The sequence below is a fragment of the Ammodytes marinus genome (genome assembly GCF_949987685.1).
Source record: "Ammodytes marinus genome assembly, chromosome: 16".
NCBI classification, from domain to species: domain Eukaryota; kingdom Metazoa; phylum Chordata; class Actinopteri; order Uranoscopiformes; family Ammodytidae; genus Ammodytes; species Ammodytes marinus.
The window spans coordinates 14591025-14600652 of NC_137220.1; positions in this window are offsets into that span (position 1 = coordinate 14591025).

Genomic DNA, 9628 nt, shown 5'->3' on the forward strand with positions numbered 1-9628 from the left:
CATATTCAAGCCAATAGAATACAAAGAGAGTTGTCTTTTGATGTCAACCCAAGAGGCAAAAGCATGAGGATAAAACCATCATGCAGCTTCACTGTATAATCATTGCAACATCTTTAATTGTTTTTTCAACCTCATCCGAACAGCCCTTCTCTTGCTCTTAGGATCTTTTGAGAAATCCTTAATTAAACTGTATCCTTGATAGTACTGCGCAGTCAGCGGGTGTGTTGTGTATAGGGATGTGAAACGACTCATTATTTGCGTGTCGACGTGTTTTACCGATTTCTTTTTTAGAGTCGTCTTGAGCAAGAGTCGAGTCGAGAATCGACACATTGTTCACATCCCTAGTTGTGTACCCATTACGGTTCAGGTTTAGTTGGCCTGAAGCTATCATGTCAAGGGACTTGTGTTTATGCAGGTCTTCCTACTTGGCATTAAGTGTTAAGAGCAGCGCGCGCAAAAAAAACGTTGATCCTAACAGTATTGCATGATGGCATCAAATGTGATTTGAAGTTAAGTATTTGAACAAACATGTGGCAGAGATGGGAATGTGGCAAGAGGACATAAAGGGGGAGACGTGGGAAGTGAGGAATGGTGCTGATGAAGTGATCGAAGCACTTGACACTAGATACAGGACGGGCTGTGAAAGATCATCCTATGGAACTCTCCTAGACCATTAATCTCGGATACAGAGGCAGTTTCGGGGCCGGTATCGGAGCCGTTGCCCGAACGGCAACTATTTATTTGCTTTTCCACCGCAAGAGAACTGGTTCCCAGCCGGAAAAACTGGTGCCAGAGCGGCACCAACTCAAGCAGCACACATATGCTGAATGAGTCCTATTTAACAAAGCAAGTCCAGAGGCTACACGTGTAAAAAAAATACGACGTATCCACCGCCGTTGTTGTGCTTAAAGCTAGCACTAGCGTTAGCCAGTTGAGCGGCGACATACACAGACGTTTGCAGTGACGTCATGACGTGGCTCTTTAGCCCGTGGAAAATCAAACCAGGTCTGTGCTGGTGGAAAAGGGTTAAGAGAAAGAGGCACATCATGTGTTAGACTTAGGAAGCTTGGGAGCTTTGTTTCCTTCCCTCATCTTCTCATATCGCTTAATAACTATACTCTTTAATTCATTGTTTGATTGTCTTCAGAGACTAACATCACTGGCAAAAAAAGAGGGCAAGGTACACAAGAGAGAGCAACGAAGCTGAGTGCATAACCGATGAAGGGAGATAAAATGGAGGATGGGGAGACAGTGGAGACGCAGCAGGAGCAAGAATAAAGGAGCAAGGAAGACATGAGCACAGTTGAAGATATGCAATTAAAGAGGAAAGCAGAGAGAACAAGGCTCCAATCAACAACACAGAAAACAAGACAGAAAGGAGAAAGAGAAGAGTTGGAGTACACAAAGTGAGCCTAAAAACAACTGCAATGAAGAATTAAAAATAGAGATTCCAACAAGCCAAGAGTGCAATGGATCTGTAAAGGGATGCAGATAATCAAAGTGCCACATTGATAGTCGAGCTAAGTAACTGCTTCAAAGGAAGACTATTTGCAGAAGGTGTGTTGTCACTGTCGGATGTATTACCACTGGACCGACTCTGGTGACAGCTGATGTCAAAGGGGCTCACACACGCAGCCTGATTCAGCATCACACACACACACACACACACACACACACACACACACACACACATACACACACACACACACACACACACACACACACACACACACACACACACACACACACACAGACTAATTTGCATAATATATATTTGGAGAAGGCAGAAAAAAGGAAATATTTAATAGTTCTATAGCAGAGGTGGGGAAGTGTAACGTGAGAAATAAGACAAAACAAAACAGTGAACTCTATAACATTTCCTTCCATTTAACTCCAAAGAAAACAATTATTTTTTTCATCCGCACACTGATATGCAATGTTTTAAAGCATGCCTCCAAGACTTGAGCGTTCCTGTATATGCATAGCAGCCTCCCCAACAAAAAGCTATGAATCATCCTGAGTAGCACAGATGATGCAGCTGTAGGAAACTGACCTGTGCGGACTCCAAAGTCTACTGAATCTTTAAACGTCTCAGAATGTTTTCATCAAGGTGGAACCAATATGAAAGGTTCAATCATGGTACTGTGCAGCAGTGCTGGGTATTGGCAATTACTTCACAATGCGATACGCATCGCGGTACATGGTTCACAATATGATATATCACGATGCATTGCGATTCAGTGCATATTGCGATGTTCCACATATTTCACTGAAAATGTTGTCAAAACAATTGAATTCAAAACTTTAATTCAATTCAAAACCTGGTGAATATGGTCAACGTATTAACAGTATAGGAATTAACAGTATTGTTGTTTCTAAATATTGATATTAGGAGCTGATGACACCATACAGATATAACGGAAATAAATGTCACCATATATCACCGTATCGATTTTTTGGCACAGCCTGTAGGGCAGTCTACTCTCGTCCTGTCATACATGTACAGTTTGTTTACTGTATTCTGTCAATTTTCTAAGGATACTGTTGAGACTTTAAAAGGGGCATCAACAGTTAACTAGAGGTTAAGTACTATCATTTGTGCAGTCACAATGCACACTTGCATAACCACATTTGCATACCCCTCACCCCAGGAATCAGTCTGCTTCTAAATCAGTGAATATTTGGGATATCCTGGATATATCAACTGTTTCAGAGGCTTAACATGTTAGGAAAAGACACCTTGTCTTCCGAGATGAGACACGATATTCTGTTGAACACATTAAATGGTGTGTGAGCATCCAATGCCTTATTTCTCTCCTAAACCCAGACTCCCAGCTTTTCTTTCTCTCATGCTGTCTTCCCTGATGTCCCAGAAGCAAAACTCCCCACCAACAGAGAAGTCCCACTGAGATTTGAATCTAACTAGCACTTCCCCACCCCCAATTAGCATTTTTTTTCTAAGCAATAACATTTGTCAACCACAATTGCAGCCCCTTGGACGTTTGGAGGGCATGAACTGGAACCAGACCAGGAGTAGATGCTTCTCTGGGAGTCTACACGCATCAGCACCTGTCGCCCCCTCCCCCAGAAGAAAAGAACAAGCAGTGCTTCATTTGCTCTCTCTCTCTCTCTCTCTCTCTCTCTCTCTCTCTCTCTCTCTCGCTCTCTCTCTCTCGCTCATACAAAGAACCAATATTGTTCAACACTTTCTACAAAGACATATTCCAGCCTCGGGTTTACAATGGCTTTGTTCAATTTCCTTTGAAAATGATTAGGTAGGATGGATTCTGTCCCACATTAGCAACAATTAAAAAAGATCAATTATGGCATTCACATACAGTAATTGTATAAGTGACAAATGCACTAAGAAACAGCAATCAGAAACACTCGCTAGCCTGCTTGACAGTAGGTTCATTTAAAACCAAACATTAAGTCACAACAGAAACCTGACAGGGTTTTTATTCACTCTTCATCAAATGACAAGTTATAGCAAGCCCGCCACAGCCTCTTCTTGTTCTTCAATGATAGCATTGAAATCCAATCACATCTTGTTTGAGCTTTAACACAATATCTAAGTGTGTTGTTAGTTTTTAAGTACATGGATGCACATGTACATAGGTTAATACTAGTTTGTTCCTTCCCTTGATTGACGCAGGCATCATGTTCTGGTCAAGTAATTATTATTTTATTTTTTTCAAACCAAAGCAGAGCAGGGAGCTATTATCACACATGTCTCGTCATAGCGTATAGTTCACAAACCCGGCTATGTTTCTTGTATTGTGGTTGTGTTATATTTGCACATCCACATCCATTAGATCCTTTGCACAGTGTTACATAAGACACCCAAAATCCTGTTCTCATTATATTGACAGTAGAATCTGCGGGAGGCACAGATAGCTGACATTTTCCCCCTCCGCATCTCTTGACACATTGTGTGGTTGGTGCAACCGAGGGCATGTTACCTGGTGTGACATGGAGGGGATGTGTGGGCTTGTGTCTGCCAGCACAGCACAATGATTCTTGATTCAATGAAGCTGCAGCTACAGTGCAAACAATGCAAGGCATGAATGTAAAAGCCCTTTGTGCTGGCATTATGCTTTCTCTAAACGTGTGTTAAAACTGAGTTTGTAGCAAGCCAGTAGTCAGTAGTTTTCCTCTTGCTATATTTACTTTCTATGTATATATTCTTACTGAATGGGTGATGCTTCTTTGGACCCCACAATTCGTAATATATTTGATGTCTTTGGATTTTCTTTTCATTTGCATGAAACAGATGGAAGTATCTACATACAATAAGGTATATATTAACCAGTGAGCCAGATATAAGACCTGTGTGTGTGTGTGTGTGTGTGTGTGTGTGTGTGTGTGTGTGTGTGTGTGTGTGTGTGTGTGTGTGTGTGTGTGTGTGTGTGTGTGTGTGTGTGTGTGTGTGTGTGTGCGTGTGTGTGTGTGTGTGTGTGTGAGAAAGAAATAAAGCACATACATAGCAGTACAAGGGGTAAGTGTTGATTTTTTAATGCCATGTCCCTTGACACCCAGAGCCAATTCTTTTACAAGTACTCAATCAAGCTCATGATGTTCCTTTGTTGTTTTCTTGGCAAGTCGTTGTCCTCACATATTCCATATTTGTTATTGTAAGAGTTGTAGTGGTTTGAAAAAAAAATAGTAATACCCAGAAAAATCTAACAACCAAGAAAAAAGGACATGCAGTGCCAGACGAGTTAAGTACTGGAAATACTTGAGCCTGTGACTACATCGACAAGATGTATCACCATTTCACCTTCTCTGTGTGTGTCTCTCTTTCTCTCTCTCTCTATCTCTCCTCTCACCCTAATCGAGTGTTCGCTCACCCCTCTGTTCTCCCAGTAAACCATTTCTCTAGTGCTTTACATTCACACTTATATTGCGGCAGCACTCCATCCTTCTTTGACGTCTTCTACTCTTGACCCCTGCTTCCCCTTTTAATCGATCCTCTCAACTCCCCCTGTATTTCCCCCTCTTCAGTCTTGACTGCGTGTTCCCCCCATCTGAACCGTAATCCATTAGTCTCCCACTTGAAAACAAACTATTGAGTCCGATGCATGCAGCACAACATGACCCCTCTACTCCAGAATGGCGTATTAGCTGTTGAAGCTATAATAGTGCAGCTATAAGCCTATCAGCTCCACAAAACTCTCTGTATTTCTCGCAGCGTTTTTAGAAACTGGTGTCCGTCCAGCAAAATCCCAAGCAGCGCCCAAGAAATGTTTCAGTTGTTGATTCAGTTGATGACAGCAGAAGGTATAAAATCCATGCCCGATCACTGAAGGCTTACCTCATGTAGAAGAAGATGTGCCGACAGTGTTTTGTATTGACTCCTTGTGAGGGTCACACAAAAACGGAAGTCGGAAGTTACGCAATATATCTTTTAAACTTGACAAAGGAAAATTTGAATTTCCTTTACATGTAAACAAGGGGTTCACCATTGGCTTGGTAATGATTCCTTGGCCCAGCACGTATTACTGTATGTTGGTCATCAGAATCACCTCCACACCGTTACCCATTCTCTATAACATTGGTATACTTTGAGAAATATTACAATAAGTATAAATCCCTGAACAAAGCATGGTAAAATAGCTGAACATTTAGGAGGCATATGTGAGTAGGAGTGAGACTAAGTATTAAAAGCATTGGTATAAACATAAGTGAAAAGGTAAGTCAATCAAAATTACTGAAAGACACTGGCACAAAGCAAAGAAAGAGTGCTCAGAGAGAGAGAGAGAGAGACCCTGTCTGAGAAAGTGAAAATACATATAAAAAGAGAAATATATGAGGGAGGGAGGGAGGGAGGGAGAGACAGGGAGAGCACGAGATGACAAAAAACAATGGTGGAGAAAGTAAACAGCTGTTTGTGCGTTGACACTGGGAGACAGATAGAAAAAAAACAAGCCTCATTATAACTCCTGTGGTCCCCCCTGGGCTGCTTTTGAAAACTTTAGAAGCCATCAGTGTATCTTTCAGTTCATACCTGCTATTCTTTACCTCCTCTCGACCCTGTCTCTCTTACTTTTCTGACAGCTGGTGCGATGTTTTGCGAGACTTTGCTCCCATAATTACATCTAGGTTTGTTTTGTCTCTCTCTCTCTCTCTCTCTCTCTCTCTCTCTCTCTCTCTCTCTCTCTCTCTCTCTCTCTTTCCAGCCTCCTGCAAACCAAGAGCAGGCGATCCAATTTAAAATAAGAAAAAAGTGAAATCAGACCCATAACAATGTCCAGCGTCCACTCTTGATTGGATGATGAACATACGCGGTGATGGTTTCAAGTAAACACAAGATGGAGAACTAGCAATTCTCTCTCTCTCTCTCCGTCTATCTTTACCCATCTATCTTTTTTTCCCATATTTTTTTTTTATCTGTGTTTTTCCTGTTCTCTCCCTATCCACCATTGTCTTTGGGTGACACTAGTTCTTCCCCAATCATGAATGCGTGCACGTGGGCATATCACCATATGGCTTGTTAATCGTACAGAAACTGAGGCTGGTTGGAACAAAACAACAGCTTCGGTTGTGTGAGAACAATGGTTTCATACATTTGCTGAATGCTGACGCTAATGATTGCTGCCACATTCTCACTGTTTTGAGAGCCAAGTGTGCCTCCTCTGCTGTCACACAAAATCACACATCACAATTTTTAACACGGAAAGGACAACAAGTATACGTCTGGCTCCATTCCTCTACTTTCTTTCAATAAAAAAATAATGGATGTGTTTTCAAAACTCAATTTCAATCTGATATTGTCCGTTTGCAATGGTGGTTGCACATCATTGTGGTCCATAAGCCAATACAAGTATAGGTATATTGTTTTCATTCTGCAGATGCCAATTTACAGTATAACTCATACAAGACTCCAGGCACAAGTTGAAAAATGGTCAGCTAGAGCAATTTGAGGAGCAGAATGTGAAATGGAGGTATAATAACTACAAAAGGAGGAAGCGTTGATAACGTTGTTTACACTTGCAGGGTTTGTAATTTTGTATCTGGTACAGGCACAGACAACTTAACAACAAACCCTATTTATTACACCATCATAAAAACAACAAATCAATCTTTGTAGCCAGACAAAATAAGGTAGTATACCAGCAGACTGCGATGAAAGAGACATAATGAGACTGGAATAAACATTTACAAGGACGGGAAGCCATTTTTCCTGAGGCACACAATGGCTTATGCAGAAGCAGCATTCAGATTAGACAGTCTAGCAGTGGGTCAGTGCTCACTCTCCTCATACTAATGACAGCTTACTCAAACAGTGTTGTGCCCCTCCAACTTGTTCATACCACCATGCATATTTTGAAATGGTGTAGTTAGGGAATCGCTAATGATGCATTGAACTAATTGGTCTTCAACCAAAGGGCGGTGAAGTTCCCGGAGCATAGCAGATAGCAGAATGGGGTTGTTATTTTTCACATGACATCCGAGATTGATAGAATTCAATTCTTCACATAATAAACCGTCAACATATGTAGTTGGTCCGTGTCCTCATTGATTTTTTTTCTTCTGATCTGACAGCCCTTTTAGAAATATATTTAAAAAAAAATCAATGGTTAATGTAAGGTTTGGGCACAAAAATGACAAATATCGTTAGGGTAAGGGGATCTATGTCATTATAGATACTTTGAACCTGTGGTTAATGTTATTAAATGATCATGGTCACGCTCACAAAAAACAAACAAAAAATATTGACTGTCGGTTGAAAATAAAAACGTGAAACAAACTCCTGTCACCTGTATTTCAGTCCAATGGTTTTTTTTTTATGACATTGACAAAGCACTTCCCTATATGAGGGCTTTGCTGATCTATAAAAATGTCCCCTTACTTCCACCTTTCACTCCGGTCATAATTAATACAGTCGCTAGAGGCTCTTTTACTTGACACCAAACATTTGTGGTTTCGGGGGCACACAATTACTGTCATTCTTTTTGATAAGCCTGTCTTATTTTTCCCATTACCTCAGGATTTTTCCTGTATTGCCAGTAACAGTTGATGCTGCACAGTTAGCCACAGCACGGACCTGCAAAATATCTGATTTGTACTAAGAAGTAAAGTCGAAGAAAGATGACCTAATGTAAAACTGCAATGAAATACTAGTATATCAAAATTCAATTGAGAATGAGAGAAATAATTTGATCATCACTATATTCTATGTGTGGGGTTCAACACTAGCAATTCAGAAGCATCAATGCAACAGTGTGTGCTTGGTAGCCAACAGGTTGCTCTCATTCCAGGCTACCTATATAGCCCTGACATGCTTACCAGTTTTAAAATAAAACAGGGCTAGGTCTCAGACGACACATGTTCCTCATTTGGTGCTCCAGTTCCATTTTCATGGCAATATGCATGTGTGTGTGTGTGTGTGTGTGTGTGTGTGTGTGTGTGTGTGTGTGTGTGTGTGTGTGTGTGACATAAATGATGACCTAGTATTAACAACTTGTGACTGTTCTAAAAAATACTGTGTATCCAAACTTTCTTACTAGCACATTTGCTTATCTGAGTAGAAGGCTGCAGTGCAGGTATCAAGTGTTATTCCTACCAGGAATAAACAATCATTAGTTAAAATAGATTTTTCTCTGCTCAAATAGGCTACAATTTGTTTTCATAAAGGCAGTTCAAACAGACACATTATCAAGCTAACTGGGTTAAACAATAAACAAATTGCAGAACTGTTGCCATAGCACCCGTTTATAGCAAGTTTCAGACAACCCTCACCATACTGACAGCGGATAAATGGGTCGTTTTTCAAGATTTGAAAATGGAGTTCAGCGTGATATCAATAGTGCTTCAATCTCTAATATGAACTAAGTGAGCTGTAATGCTTTACTCCACCGTGTCAATGATCTAAACTTGAGTGCCACATTGTTTATGGTCAAGTTACTGCATCAGGTCTAGAAAGTGAGGAATTGAAAACTGCCTATTATAAGAAAATCAGCATAATCTTTTTTTTTTTTTTTTTTTTTTTAAACCTGCCCTTTGGATAGATAACCCCTCAGTTATACAGAGTTGGACCTCGCTCTCCAAACTCTCTTTTTTTCATTACAATAATAGCCTTAAATGGACTGTGAGTATAACCTGTCTGCTGATATTTTATTAACAACCTCATCTTTGAAGTAATTCCAGTCTGGCTTCACCTCACTGCACATGGCAGGTCATTAACCGGTGATCTCTTCACTCTCGCACGTCGCAATCCTTTATTAGAAGACAGGAAATCTAGATGACAGGAAGGGCCCGGGGTATCATATTGCACTGTGTGCGATATGACTGTTACGATGGCAACTATAACAGCTTAACATGTATTTTCTCATCCCCTATAGTGGAATTAAAGATATAGTGCATCATTTCTAGCTAGTAATTACAACAACACTGTCGGCGCATCTATATGAGGTAAGCCTTCGGCAATGGCGCATGGATTTTATTTACCTACTGCTGTACGTCCAGGTTTTTTCAAAACAGTAGAATCAACAACTGAAAAATGTCTTAGGCGCTTCTTGGGATTTTTCTGACACCAGTTTGTAAACGCTGCCCTACTGAGAAATACAGAGAGATGTTTGAGAAGCTGAGTTAGATTTAGTAGCTTTATTTAATCAACGTTGTGTCA